Source organism: Canis lupus, chromosome X (assembly GCF_011100685.1).
Source record: "Canis lupus familiaris isolate Mischka breed German Shepherd chromosome X, alternate assembly UU_Cfam_GSD_1.0, whole genome shotgun sequence".
NCBI lineage: Eukaryota > Metazoa > Chordata > Mammalia > Carnivora > Canidae > Canis > Canis lupus.
The window spans coordinates 44,347,841-44,363,980 of record NC_049260.1 but is presented as its reverse complement, the minus strand read 5'-3'; positions in this window follow the sequence as shown (position 1 = coordinate 44,363,980).

Here is a 16,140-nt window from a genome sequence, read left to right as displayed (position 1 = left end):
CCTGTGTCTCTGCCTCTCTCTCTCTCTGTGTGACTATCATAAATAAAAATAAATAAAAAATAAGAAGAATTATTTATAATTTAATAGTGGAAATAAATGTTTCTAAGTAAATAAGTACATTATTTTCCCTTGGGAGGAGACATCCTCTTAAGAAAACAACTAAATATAAAACTTTAGAATGTAATTTTTACAGAGTTATCCCCTGATTTACATATGTCTCCTGGAATCTCAGAATCAAAACTAGAGTGTTTTTGTACACTCATCTAGTGTTTAGTCAACCCATGCATTAGAAAATTATTTACTTCTTAATCTGTGTACAATGATATACTCAGAACACACATATTATTTTTAGCCATTTTGTGAAGGTAAACAAGACTACCAGTCTTCCACCAGTTAGTTGAAGTCCAGATTGAAGAATGTTACTCCTTTTTCCACATTTCCTCACCCTCACTTTATTTATTCTCTTGAGTTATACTAGTTTTATAACTATTTATGATTCCTTGGACCAAATACCTCAATTACCACAGCATCAAGTCTCCTTCATCAATTCATGCAGCTTCTGAAGACAGGGTAAAGCTTTATTGGAGAGCAGTGAATCCTAAAGGCAGGTCCTAAGTCAAAGCTTTAGTTTGCCAGATAGATTTCCCTGAATTTATAGTTTCCCACAATTCAGAATATTTCCCTCTAGGTCAGGGGTTCATAAGGCCATTTCATGGGGTTAGAGAGGTCAAAATTATTTTTATAATAATACGAAATATTAGTTGCCTTTCCATCCTTACTCTCTAATGGATAGCAGATTTTTCCAGAGATGAATGGACCTGTGATGACACCATCACTCTGACATTTAATGGAATGTGTGTTTGTATATTCGTGTATTTGAAAAATTTCTCCATTTTAATTTCTAATATAGTAAACATCAATTGATAGGACTCACATAAGCTAAAGCACTTTAACATCCTCAAAAAATTCTAAGAGTATAAAGGATTTCTGAGACCAAAATGTTTGAGATTCATTGCTCTAGTTCATTCATTTAAAAAAAATTATTTAAAGCACATCATTTGCCATGTAACAGGCTTTGTGACATATATAGGGAATACAAAGATATCTCAAAATAACCAATTTTTAGAAATATTTTATTTATTTATTTGACAGAGACAGCACAAGCAGGGAGAGTGGCAAAGAGAGAAGCAGGCTCCCTGTGGAGCAGGGAGCTGGATGTGGGGCTCAATCCCAGGACTCTAGGATCTGACCTGAGCTGAAGGGAGATGGATGCTTAATCAACTGAGACTCCCAGGTACCCCTCAAAGTAACCATTTATAAAAATCTATGTAGTACATACTGTAAGTTGGGAGGTTTATGTACCTTATTCAATTTTAACCTCCCAACATACCTTTAAAATAGGTGTGGTCACCTTCGTTTTACAGATGAGGAAAGTTAGTCCTTAAGACCAAGTCTAAAACCCAGTAGTGTCCTATCAGAGTATGAAACCAATATAAATTCCACTTCATCGGTGGGAGGGGCAAGATGGCGGAAGAGTAGGGTCCCCAAATCACCTGTCCCCACCAAATTACCTAGAAAACCTTCAAATTTTCCTGAAAATCTACGAATTCGGCCTGAGATTTAAAGAGAGAACACCTGGAATGCTACAGTGAGAAGAGTTCACGCTTCTATCAGGTAGGAAGACGGGGAAAAAAGAAATAAAGAAACAAAAGGCATCCAAGGGGGAGGGGCCCCGCGAGGAGCCGGGCTAAGGCCGGGGCGAGTGCCCCCAGGACAGGAGAGCCCCGTCCTGGAGAAATAGGAGCTGCACCAATCTTCCCAGCGGGAAGGCTCCCGCAGGAAATTAGAGCAGGACCCCAGGAGGGCGGGGATGCCCTCAGGCGCCCTGGGACACTAACAGACACCTGCATGCCCAGGAGAGTGCGCCGAGCTCCCTAGAGGGCTGCAGCGCGCAGGGCGGGACCGGAGCAGCTCGGAGGGGCTCGGGCGGTGACTCTGCGGAGGGGGCTGCGCGGCCGGGAGCGCGAGTCCAACAGCGCAGGCTCAGGAGCACAGGGCGCCGGGACACAGCCCAGGATCCGACCTCCCCCCGGGACAGGCACAGGCCAGGACGGCCCAGGACAGCAAGGACGCTCCTGCCCGGAGCTGAGCAGATCAGTGGCCCCGCCCCCGGAGCATCCAGACCCCTGCAGACGGAGAGATCTGTAGTTACTGCGGGAACTGAATCCAGGGCTCCAGAGCTGGCCTCCGAGACTGTGGTTGTTCCCCCTGGGGCCTCACAGGGTAAACAAGCCCCACTGAGCCTCACAGTGGCCTCACCGGATAAACAGGATAAATATTACTCACTGAGCCCTGCACCAGGCAGGGGGCTGAGCAGCTCCCCCAAGTGCTAACACTTGAAAATCACAACAGGCCCCTCCCCCAGAAGTCAAGCTAGAGGGACAAGTTCCAAGGTAAGTCAAGGGAATTAAAGTATACAGAATCAGAAGATAACCCCACCGTGTTGTTTTTTTTTTTTTCTTTTTGATTTCTGTTTGCTTTCCCCACCCTTTTTTCCTTTCTTTTTCTTTCTCTTCTCTTTTTTCCCTTTTTTCTTCCTTTTTTCTTTTTTCTTTCCTTCTTTCTCTCCTCTCTTTTTCTCTTTTTTTCCAGTACAACTTGTTTTTGGCCACTCTGCACTGAGCAAAATGACTAGAAGGAAAACCTCACCTCAAAAGAAAGAATCAGAAACAGTCCTCTCTCCCACAGAGTTACAAAATCTGGATTACAGTTCAATGTCAGAAAGCCAGTTCAGAAGACCTGTTATAAAGCTACTGGTGGCTCTAGAAAAAAAGCATAAAGGACTCAAAAGACTTCATGACTGCAGAAAGACACCTACAGCCTGAAAATAATAGGTTGGAGAACCATTTACCATTCAAATGGTCCTCAAAAGAAAGCAGGGATAGCCATCCTTATATCAGATAAACTAAAATTTACCCCGAAGACTGTAGTGAGAGATGAAGAGGGACACTATATCATACTTAAAGGATCTATCCAACAAGAGGACTTAATCCTCAATATATATGCGCCGAATGTGGGAGCTGCCAAATATATCAATTAATAACAAAGTTAAGACATACTTACATAATAATACACTTATACTTGGTGACTTCAATCTAGCACTTTCTACACTCGATAGGTCTTCTAAGCACAACATCTCCAAAGAAACGAGAGCTTTAAATGATACACTGGACCAGATGGATTTCACAGGTATCTACAGAACTTTACATCCAAACTCAACTGAAAACACATTCTTCTCAAGTGCACATGGGAATTTCTCCAAAATAGACCACATATTGGGTCACAAATCGGGTCTGAACCGATACCAAAAGATTAGGATTGTCCCCTGCATATTCTCAGACCATAATGCCTTGAAATTAGAACTAAATCACAACAAGAAGTTTGGAAGGACCTCAAACACGTGGAGGTTAAGGACCATCCTGCTAAAAGATGAAAGGGTCAACCAGGAAATTAAGGAAGAAGTAAAAAGATTAATGGAAACTAATGAGAATGAAGATACAACCATTCAAAATCTTTGGGATGCAGCAAAAGCAGTCCTGAGGTGGAAATACATCACAATACAAGCATCCATTCAAAAACTGGAAAGAACTCAAATACAAAAGCTAACCTTACACATAAAGGAGCTAGAGAAAAAACAGCAAAGAGATCCTACACCCAGCAGAAGAAGAGAGTTAATAAAGATTCGAGCAGAACTCAATGAAATCGAGACCAGAAGAACTGTGGAACAGATCAACAAAACCAGGAGTTGGTTCTTTGAAAGAATTAATAAGATAGATAAACCATTACCCAGCCTTATTAAAAAGAAGAGAGAGAAGACTCAATAAAATCATGAATGAGAAAGGAGAGATCACTACCAACACCAAGGAAATAAAAACGATTTTAAAAACATATTATGAACAGCTATACGCCAAGAAATTAGGCAATCTAGAAGAAATGGACGCATTTCTGGAAAGCCACAAACTACCAAAACTGGAATAGGAAGAAATAGAAAACCTGAACAGGCCAATAACCAGGGAGGAAATTGAAGCAGTCATTAAAAACCTTCCAAGACACAAAAGTCGAGGGCCAGATGGCTTCCTAGGGGAATTCTATCAAATGTTTAAAGGAGAAACCATACCCAATCTACTAAAGTTGTTTGAACAGATAGAAAGAGATGGAATAGTTCCAAATTCATTCTATGAGGCCAGCATCACCTTAATTCCAAAACCAGACAAAGACCTCACCAAAAAGGAAAATTACAGACCAATATCCCTGATGAACATGGATGCAAAAATTTTCAACAAGATACTAGCCAATAGGATCCAACAACACATTCAGAAAATTATTCACCATGACCAAGTAGGATTTATTCCCGGGACACAAGGCTGGTTCAACACTCATAAAACAATAAAAGTGATTCATCATATCAGCAAGAGAAAAACCAAAAACCATATGATCCTCTCATTAGATGCAGAGAAAGCATTTGACAAAATACAGCATCCATTCCTGATCAAAACTCTTCAGAGTGTAGGGATAGAGGGAACATTCCTTGACATCTTAAAAGCCATCTACGAAAAGCCCACAGCAAATATAATTCTCAGTGGGGAAGCACTGAGAGCCTTTCCCCTAAGATCAGGAACAAGACAGGGATGTCCACTCTCACCACTGCTATTCAACATAGTACTGGAAGTCCTAGCCCCAGCAATCAAACAAAAAGACATTAAAGGCATTCAAATTGGCAAAGAAGAAGTCAAACTCTCCCTCTTCGCCGATGACATGATACTCTACATAGAAAACCCAAGGCCTCCACCCCAAGATTGCTAGAACTCATACAGCAATTTGGCAGTGTGGCAGGATACAAAATCAATGCCCAGAAATCAGTGGCATTTCTATACACTAACAATGAGACTGAAGAAAGAGAAATTAAGGAGTCAATCCCATTGACAATTGCACCCAAAAGCATAAGATACCTAGGAATAAACCTAACCAAAGAGGTAAAGGATCTAGACCCTAAAAACTATAGAACACTTAAGAAAGAAATTGAGGAAGACACAAAGAGATGGAAAAATATTCCATGCTCATGGATTGGCAGAATTAATATTGTGAAAATGTCAATGTTATCCAGGGCAATTTACACGTTTAATGCAGTCCCTATCAAAATACCATGGACTTTCTTCAGAGAGTTAGAACAAATTACTTTAAGATCTGTGTGGAATCAGAAACGACCCCGAATAGCCAGGGGAATTTTAAAAAAGAAAACCATAGCTGGGGGCATCACAATGCCAGATTTCAGGTTGTACTACAAAGCTGTGTTCATCAAGACAGTGTGGTACTGGCACAAAAACAGACACATAGATCAATGGAACAGAATAGAGAATCCAGAAGTGGACCCTCAACTTTATGGTCAACTAATATTCGATAAAGGAGGAAAGACTATCCACTGGAAGAAAGACAGTCTCTTCAATAAATGGTGCTGGGAAAATTGGACATCCACATGCAGAAGAATGAAACTAGACCACTCTCTTTCACCATACACAAAGATAAACTCAAAGTAGATGAAAGATCTAAATGTGAGACAAGATTCCATCAAAATCCTAGAGGAGAACACAGGCAACACCCTTTTTGAACTCGGCCACGATAACTTCTTTCAAGATACATCCACAAAGGCAAAAGAAACAAAAGCAAAAATGAACTACTGGGACTTCATCAAGATAAGAAGATTTTGCACAGCAAAGGATGCAGTCAACAAAACTAAAAGCCTACGGAATGGGAGAAAATATTTGCAAATGACGTATCAGATAAAGGGCTAGTTTCCAAGATCTATAAAGAACTTATTAAACTCAACAGCAAAGAAACAAACAATCCAGTCATGAAATGGGCAAAAGACATGAAGAGAAATCTCACAGAGGAAGTCATAGACATGGCCAACATGCACATGAGAAAATGCTCTGCATCACTTGCCGTCAGGGAAATACAAATCAAAACCACAATGAGATACCACCTCACACCCGTGAGAATGGGGAACATTAACAAGGCAGGAAACAACAAATGTTGGAGAGGATGCGGAGAAAAGGGAACCCTCTTACACTGTTGGTGGGAATGTGAACTGGTGCAGCCACTCTGGAAAACTGTGTGGAGGTTCCTCAAAGAGTTAAAAATAGACCTTCCCTATGACCCAGTAATTGCACTGTTGGGGATTTACCCCAAAGATACAGATGCAATGAAATGCCGGGACACCTGCACCCTGATGTTCTAGCAGCAATGTCCACAATAGCCAAACTGTGGAAGGAGCCTCAGTGTCCATCGAAAGATGAATGGATAAAGAAGATGTGGTTTATGTATACAATGGAATATTACTCAGCCATTAGAAATGACAGGTACCCACCATTTGCTTCAATGTGGATGGAACTGGAGGGTATTATGCTGAGTGAAATGAGTCAATTGGGGGACAAACATATGTTCTCATTCATTTGGGGAATATAAATAATAGTGAAAGGGAATAGAAGGGAAGGGAGAAGAAATGGGTAGGAAATATCAGAAAGGGAGACAGAACATAAAGACTCCAAACTCTGGGAAACGAACTAGGGGTGGTGGAAGGGGAGGAGGGCGGGGGGTGGGGGTGACTGGGGGGCGGGTACTGAGGGGGGCACTTGACGGGATGAGCACGGGGTGTTATTCTGTGGGAAAAATGAACACCAATAAAAAATAATTTTATTATTAAAAAAATTCCACTTTTCATGTATGATGCAGGATATTCAGTTCTCCTTCATGTTTGTTACTTTTCAATGAAGCTGAAAAGTCATTAAAACTGGCGTCAATCTACCTGAGATGAAATTTTAGGATGAAAAAAAATTTAGGATTAGAACTATATTGATGTTTTAGTAACACTATCTTTGAACACATGTAACTTTTCCCTGTTTGACCAATAGTTTCATTTAGGGGGCATTTGGTTTGCATTCCTAACCACTGCAACTCAATTTCTATAGGAGGCATATATTATTCTCTATACTGCTTCATTGTTAGAAGAACTAAATGAAATAATGTTAGTAACAATTGCCATAAACTAATATTAATTACCAACGTTTATTGAGTTTATATAATTGCTTGTTGTGAGGTATGTACATTTTCAGAGCTTTATTGACTGCTTATACTGAGTTAGGCACAGTTTTAAGCACTCCATCATGTCATCATTTCATTTAATCCTAAAGACAGCTCCAAGATATGGCAGCCATTATTATCTACTTTATGGATGAAGAGAATGAGTTACAGAGATGTTCAAAGAATATCCAATGGTCACACTGAAATTTAGCAATGAAGCTGATATGAACCAGGCAGCCTGACCCCAGAGTATGCTCTGTAAGTCAGTTCACTACATGGAGGAGGACAGTGAACTTGGCCAAGCCCCTAGCTATAAGGTTCAGGGTAGAAATTCAAGTCCAAGTCTGTATGACCTCATATATTTCCACTCTTAACCTATCCCCACACTGTTATTCTTTTTTTATGAATTTATTTAAGCCCCTCAGCTATAAAGTTCGGGGTCGAGATTCAAGTCCAGGTCTGTATGACCTCACATCTCTCCACTCATAATCTATCCCCATGCTGTTATTATTTTTATTTTTTAATGAATCTATTTATCTATCTATCTATCTATCTATCTATCTATCTATCAGAGAGAGAGAACAAGAAAGGAAGAGGGGTAGAGGGAATGGATAAGCAGACTCCCCACTGAGCAAGGAGCCTTACAAAGGGCTCGATCCCAGGACCAGGGATCATAACCCCAGCCGAAGGCAAATGCCTAAACTGACTGAGCCACCCAGGTGTCCCCCGCACTATTATTCTTGCCACATTACATATTCAGTAAACAATAGTCCCATCTCCTAGTCTACTTCATTGGCACTGTACAGTGAGTTCTTTATTATGTACCTACTGTGTGCCAGTCTGTGTGCACTGGGATGAGAGAGAAGAATCAGGCATACTTCTTGACTTCAGTCTAGAAAAAGAAGCACATTGTATTATATTTGTCTGCCTGGGCTGCCATAACAAAGTGCCACAGCCTGGATGGCTTAGACAACAGAAAAATGTTTCACAGCTCTGGAGGTTAGAAGTCCAAGATCAATGTGTTGGCAACTTTGTTTTTTTCAGAGGCCTCTCAGATTGCACATGGGTGCCTTCTTGTTGTGTTCTTGTGTTCTCACACGTCTTTCCTCTGTGTGTACGTGTATACCTCTGGTGTTTCTTTGTCCAAATTCTCTCTTATAAGGATACTAGTCAAAATGGATCAAGGCCCACCCTGAGGGCCTTATTTTTTTGTTTAAATTCAATTAGCCAACATATTGGCTATTAGTTTCAGATGTAGCATTCAATGACTCATCAGTTGCATATAACAGTGTTCATCATGTTAAGTGTCCTACTTAATACCCATCACCCAGTTACCCTATCCCTCCACCCACGTCCCCTCCAGCAACCCTAAGTTTGATTCCTATGGTTAAGAGTCTCTCATGGTTTTTGTCCCTCTCTGATGACTTCCCATTCAGTTTTCCCTCCCTCCCCCTATGATCTTCTGCACTGTTTCTTATATTCCACATATGAGTGAAGCCATATGATAATTGTCTTTCTCTGATTGACTTATTTTGTTCAGCGTAATACCCTCCAGTTCCATCCATGTCAATGGAAATGGTAAGTATTCATCCTTTTCAATGGCTGAGTAATATTCCATTGTATGTATAAACCACATCTTCTTTATCCATTCATCTTCAGATGGACATCTGAGCTCTTTCCACAATTTAGGTATTGTGGACATTGCTGCTATGAACATTGGGGTGCTGGTGTTGAGGGCCTTATTTTAACTTAGTCACTCCTTTAAAGGCTTTTACATGAATACAGTTGCATCCTGAGGTACTAAGACTTCAACATATGAATTTGGGGGTGACAAGATTCAGCCCATAACAAATGTAACATAGAGGGTTTTTTTTAAGATTTTATTTATTTATTTATTCATTCATGAGAGACAGAGAGAAGGCAGAGACACAGGCAGAGGGAGAAGCAGGGAACCCAATGTGGGACTCGATCCTGGGACTTCAGGATCACACCCTGGGCTGAAGGCAGGTGCCAAACCACTGAGCCACCCAGGTGTCCCTAACATAGAGTTTTTAAAAATAAGCTCTTTCCCTTAAGGTCAGGTTGACTTCAGGCCTCAAATAGAATGAAATAAGGAAACAGAAATTTAGAAGACGCATCCCAGGAATTCTGCAAATGCTACTACAATTTGAGGTGATTTCAAAACAGACAGTTTTGGGCAGCCCGGGTGGCCCAGCGGTTTAGCACTGCCTTCAGCCCAGGGCATGATCCTGGAGACCCGGGATCGAGTCCCATGTCAGGCTCCCTGCATGGAGCCTGCTTCTCCCTCTGCCTGTGTCTCTGCCTGTGTCTCTGCCTCTCTTTCTCTGTGTGTCTCTCATGAATAAATAAAATCTTTAAAAAAAGAGACAGTTTTGTGACACAGTAACATGTGGCCCAGGAATACATAATTTAATGAGCAATCACTATGTGCCAATCATTGTGTATATATTTATACATATACATATGCACACATATATAAATGTGTGTAAATGTATAAAAGTGTGTATGTATGTATGGATATACATATAGTTTAATTCTCAATATATCCAAGACCAGTAAGTATTGGTCTTATTCACATTTTAGAGATGATGAATCATAGCTATAGGGAAGTTTAATCAAATTACCCAAGATTATTTAGCAAAAAATCACAGTACCTAAAATCAAATCTATATGATATTCTGAATCCACAGTCAAATATTTTACTATGTTACTTTCCTTATGATGGAAAAAATAAATCTCTTTCTCTGTCCCTGTATGTCTCTGTCTCTCTCTCTGTCCTCTCTCAGGAAAAAGGTATGTCATTATTATTATTGTCAACAAGTTACGCAGTTATTCTCCTATTGCTCCATTTAAGAAAAAAAAGCCATGTGTTACAGAGATTGTGTAACAAATTGTCATTATAAACAATTGAACTCTATTAAGTGGGACAAATAAGTACAAAATGAATTAATGTCAATAAGTCAACAATTATTCTATGAGTATCTGTTTGCACTGAGTTAGGTATTAGCAGTGTAGGAGTGTGTTAAATCTTGCTCTCTAAATTCAAAGATCCTATAGTCCTGTTGGAATGATGGTGCATATCTACCTTGTACACTGGTAAAACTGAAGGCAGTTTGTAGGCTGTCACAAGCATCAGATTATTTCTGGTACATAGAGTATATGTAGGGAAACTGCTCTTTGCCAGCACACTGACAAACCTGTATATGGGCCATATAATCTTCAAAAGTTTAAAGTGGAGCTGAGTAGAATGCCCTGTTGTCCTCCAGGAACATGGAAAGAAAGGCTAGTTTCTGATATCCTGCTATAAGATCATTTCTCACCATCTCCCTTATTACCTCTCTGGTTCCAATACTTTTCATCTTGATTCCTCCCTTCCCTCGACCTTAGAGTACAGGTGAAAGCTATAGAATAGCCCAAGGCCTAGCTGCAATATGGAAGTGATTCCTAAGTAACACAGTTCCATACCACTGATGATGCCTTGCATCTGGCTATCACAGGATGATATCATCCTGTGGAACAAGGGAAGTGGGAGGTGACACCATGTTTATATTACTTTTCCTGTCGAGGTAAGAAACAAACTGAGTCTATTTGGGCTTGTAGTTACTTACCAAAACTGTCAGCTTGTTTGACAGTAAGCTTTCAGTAAATGTTAGCTACTACTTCTGTCATACATCATTTGAGCATTAGGGATTAGCATGGTCCAGGTATACAGCATCTGTCAATAAATGGAAAGAATTATTATTTATGCACATTTTGCTATTCATAAGGGAAAATGTGAAATAATAAATGTTATAACTGTAGACAAAATATACCAAATTCCAGTGTTCTTGATACAGATTTTTCAAAAAGATTTTCTTTCTTTCTTTATTTGACAGAGAATGAGAGAGAGAAAGAGCACAAGCAGGCAGAGCAGCAGGCAGAGGAAGAGGGAGAAGCAGACTTCCTACTGAGTACAGAGCCTGATGTGAGGCTCGATCCCAGGACCCTGGGACCATAACCTGAGCCAAAGGCAGATGCTCAACTGACCGAGTCACCCAGGTGCCTCTTGATACAGATTTGATCTTTATCTGAGTGTATGATGATCTAGCCCTAAGGAATATACAAATTCTGGCATCATGTGGAAGAGTCTAGCTGTTGGGACCAGAAATATCTGGGTACATGATAATAATACTAATCATACAAAATCCCTCTTTATTGTGCCAGATACTGTTTGAGCTCTTAACATATACCATCTATTTTGATCCTTACAAAAATCTAGAAGGCATGTGCTACAACTGTGCCCATTTGACAGATGAGAAAACATAGGATCCCAGGTTTGCAAATTTGTCTGGAACCATACAGCAAGTGAATGGTAAAACTGGAATTGAAATCCAGGATGTCTAACTCTGAAGCTAAGCTCAACATGTTATAATATCACAAAAATCACACAATTGCTTAGGGACTCAATTTCAATGTCCATAAAATGGGGGAGCAACATAGGAGTTTGCACACAGGAAAGCTGTTTTTAAAATATGTTATTAAAGAACAGAGCTTAATGGCTGACATATAGTAGGCACTCATTAAATGGTTGTTTAACAATTTTTAAACAATTTTTGTAGTAAAATATATATAAAATTTATTACCTGAAAATTTAAATTTAAAACATTTTAATTTTATTTAAAAATTAAAATGAAAAAATTTTAATTTTATTATCTTAAAATTTTAAGTCATTAGTGTTAAGTATATATTAATACTGTTGTGCAACAAAGCCACAGAACTTTTCCATCTTGCAAGATGGAAACTATAACCATAAAACAATATCCTATTTCCCCCTCCCCTTAACAAACAGAATACTGTCTGTTTATGAGTTTGACTGCCCTAGACATATAAGTGGAATCATATAGTATTTGTCTTTTTGTGACTGGCTCATGTCACTTAGGATAATGTCTTCAAGGTTAATCCTTGTAGTACCATAAGTCAAGATTTCTGTCCTTTTTAAGGCTGAATAATATTCCATTGCATGTACTTATCTTTATACACTTATCTTTATACATTTATCCAATGATGGACACTTGGATTGCTTCTACCAGTTGGCTATTGTGAATAGTGCTGCTTTAAACATAGGTGTGCAAATATCTCTTCAAGACTTTCTTTCAATATTTTTGGATATATACCCTGAAATAAAATTACAAGGTCCTACGGTAACTCTAATTTTAATTTTTTAATGAATGCGCTTAATGTTTTCTACAGTGACTGCATCATTTTACATTTCTACCAACAGTGCACAGAATGTACAGTTTCTTCACATCCTTGACAACACTTGTTATTTTCCATTCTTTTTTTAAGAGCAGCCATCCTATGGGTGTGAGGTGATATTGTGATTTTGATTTGCATTTCCTTAATGATTGGCGATACTGAGCATCTTTTCATAAGCTTGCTGCCAATATATATATAATTTTTATAGAAATGTCTATTCAAGACCTTTACCATTTTAAAAGTGAGATTAATTTTGTTGTTGAATTATAGCAGTTCTTTATATATTCAGCATATTAACCTCTTATCAGACATAGGATTTGCAAATATTTTCCCCCATTCTGTAGGTTGCTTTTTTCACTGTTGATTTTGTCCTTTGATACACTGTTTTTAATGGTCAATTTATCTATTTTTGTTGTCTATGCTTTAGGTGTCATATCCAAGAAATCATTGCCAAATTTAATGTTATGGAAGTTTTCCCCTGTTTTCTTCTAAGAGCTTTATAGCTTTTGCTCTTACATTTAGGTCTTTGATTTATTTTGACTTAATTTTTGTATATGGTATAAGTTAAGAGTCCAACTTCACTCTTTTGCATGTGGATTTCCACTTATCCCAACACCATTTGTTGAAGAGACTCTTCTTCTTCATTGACAGTTATTAGCACCCTTGTCCAAACTCATTTGACCACATATGCAAGGGTTTATTTCTGGGCTTTATATTCTGTTCCATTGTTCTATGTTTGTCTTCATGCCAGTACCACACTCTTTTGATTAATGTAGCTATGTAATATGTTTTGAAATCAGGATGTGTGAATCCTCTGCTTTTGTTCTTTTTCAAGATTTTTGGGGTCTATTTGGAATCCCTCGATTTGCATTTCTCTGATGATTATTGATGTTGACCATATTTTTATGTACCTATGGCCATTTGAATGTCTTTTTTGGAAAAATATCTATTTGATTCCTCTGCCCATTTGTGAATTGGATTTTTGTTGTTGTTATTGAGTTGTGTGAGTTCTTTATATTTTGGATATTAAGCCCTCACCCAATATATGATTTGCAAAATTTTAATCCCATTCTTTAGGTTGCCTTTTCATTTTGTTGGGTTTTTTGTTGTTGTTGTTGTTGTTCTTTACAGAATCTTTGATGTAGTTCTATTTTCTTAGTTTTGCTTTTGTTGTTTGTACTTTTGGTGCCATATCCAATAAATTATTGCCAAGACCAATGTCAAGAAGCTTTTTCCCTACATTTTCTTCTAGGAGTGTTATAGCATAAGGTCTTATGTTTAAGATTTTTTATCTATTTCAAATTAATTTTTGTGAGTAGTGTAAGATAGAAGTCCAGTTTCATTTTTCTGCATGTGTTTATTCAGTTTTCCCAACACCATTTGTTGAAGAGACTACCCTTTCTTCATTAGGTGTCCTTAGCTCCCTTGTTGAATATTAGTTAACATTATATATGGGGGGTTAATTCTGAGCCCTCTATTCTGTTCCATTGCTCTCTGTGTTTATTTTTATGCCAGTACCATATTGTTTTCATTACTATAGCTTTGGAGTATAGTATGAAATCAGAAGTGTGATGCCTCCAGCTTTGTTCTACTTTCTCAGGGTTGCTTTGGCTATTCGGGGCCTTTTGTGGTTGCATACACATTTTAGAATCTTTTTTTCTATTTCTGTGAAGAATGTTATTGGAATTTTAATAGGAATTGTATTGAATCTATTAATGGCTTTGGGTGGTATGTATATTTTAACAATATTCATTCTTCTGACTCATGAATGTGGGATGTCTTTCCATTTGTTTGTATCTTCTTTGATTTCTTTCAACAAAGTCTAGTAGTTTTCATTATACAGATCTTCCACTTCTTTGGTTAAATTTATTCCTAAGTATTTTATTGTCTTTGATGCTATTGTGAATGGGATAGTTTTCTTTACATCTTTTTCAGATGTTTCATTTTTAGTGTATAGAAATGCAATTGATTTATGTGTGTTGATTTTGTGTCCTGTAACTTACTGAATTTATTGATTAATTCCAACGATTTTTTATTGTGTCTTTGGGATTTTTTTTACATACAAAATCATATCATTTCCAAATAATGAGAAATTTACTTATTCCTTTCTGATTTGGATGACTTTTATTTGCCTTCCTAATTGCTTTAGGTAGGACTTTCAGTACTATATTGAATAAGAGTGGTAAGAGTGGGTATCCTTGTCTTGTTTACCATTGAGTATAATGTTAGCTGTGGGTTTGTCATATAAGGCCTTTATTATGTTGAGGTATGTTATTTCTATACCCAGTCTGTTGAGAATTTTTATCATGAAGGGATGTTGTATTTTGTCAATGCTTTTTCTGCATCTATTGAGATAATCATGTAATTTTATTCTTTTAATTTGGTGTATTACATTTATTGATTCATGTATGTTGCGCCATCCTTCCATCCTAGGGATAAATCCTACTTAGTCATGGTGTATAATCCTTTTAATATATTCTTGCTAATATTTTGTTGAGAGTTTTTACATCTATATTCATCAGGCATGTTAACCTCTAGGGTTTGTGTTTTGTTTTTTTTTTTATAGCGTCCTTTTCTGGCTTTGGTATTAGGGTAATGCTGGCCTTGTAGACTGAGTTTGGAGTATTCCCTCTTCTTCAAATTTTTGGAAGAGTTTGAGAAGGATTGGCATTTATTTTTCTTTAAATATTTGGTAGAATTCACCAGTGAAGCCATCTCATCCTGGGGTTTTCTGTGTTCAGAGGTTTATTACTGATTCGATCTTTTTTACTTGCTATTAGCCTGTTCTGATTTTATATTTCTTACTGATTCAGTTTTGGTAGGTTTGTAGAAATGTATCCATTTCTTTTAAGTTATCTGATTTGTTGGTATGTAATTGAAGACAGTAGTTTCTTCTTATCCTCTCTCTTTCTCTGTAATGTCTCCTCTTCGTTTCTAATTTTATTTGTTTCCACCTTCTTCCTTAGTCTAGCTAAAGGTCTGTCAGTTTTATCTTTTAATAAGCAGCTTGTTAATCTTGTATGTTGTTTTTCTGATCTCTAATTTATTTCACTATTATTGGTATTATTTCCTTCCTTCTGCTAACTTTGGGCTTAATTTGTTCTTCCCTTTCTAGTTCCTTGAGGCACTTTTTTTTATTTTAGATCTTTCTAATTTTTCAATATATGCATTTATCTCTTTAAACTTCCCTCTCAGGGGATGCCTGGGTGGCTCAGTGGTTGAGTGCCTGCCTTTGGCTCAGGGTGTGATCCCGGGGTGCCGGGAATAGTCCTACATCAAGCTCCCTGCATGGAGCCTGCTTCTCCCTCTGCCTATGCTTTTGCCTGCGCCTCTCTCTCTCTCTCTCTCTCTCCTCTCTCCTCTCTTCTCTCTTCTCTTTCTCTCTCTCTCATGAATAAATAAATAAAATCTTTAAAAAATAAAATAGGGTGGAGTCTATGAAGATGGCGGAAGAGTAGGGTCCCCAAATCACCTGTCTCCACCAAACTACCTAGAAAACCTTCAAATTATCCTGAAAATCTATGAATTCGGCCTGAGATTTAAAGAGAGACCAGCTGGAATGCAACAGTGAGAAGAGTTCCCGCTTCTATCAAGGTAGGAAGACGGGGAAAAAGAAATAAAGAAACAAAGGCCTCCAAGGGGGAGGGGCCCCGCGAGGAGCCGGGCTGAGGCTGGGGCGAGTGTCCCCAGGACGGGAGAGCCCCGACCCGGAGGAGCAGGAGCTGCACCGACCTTCCCGGGCAGAAA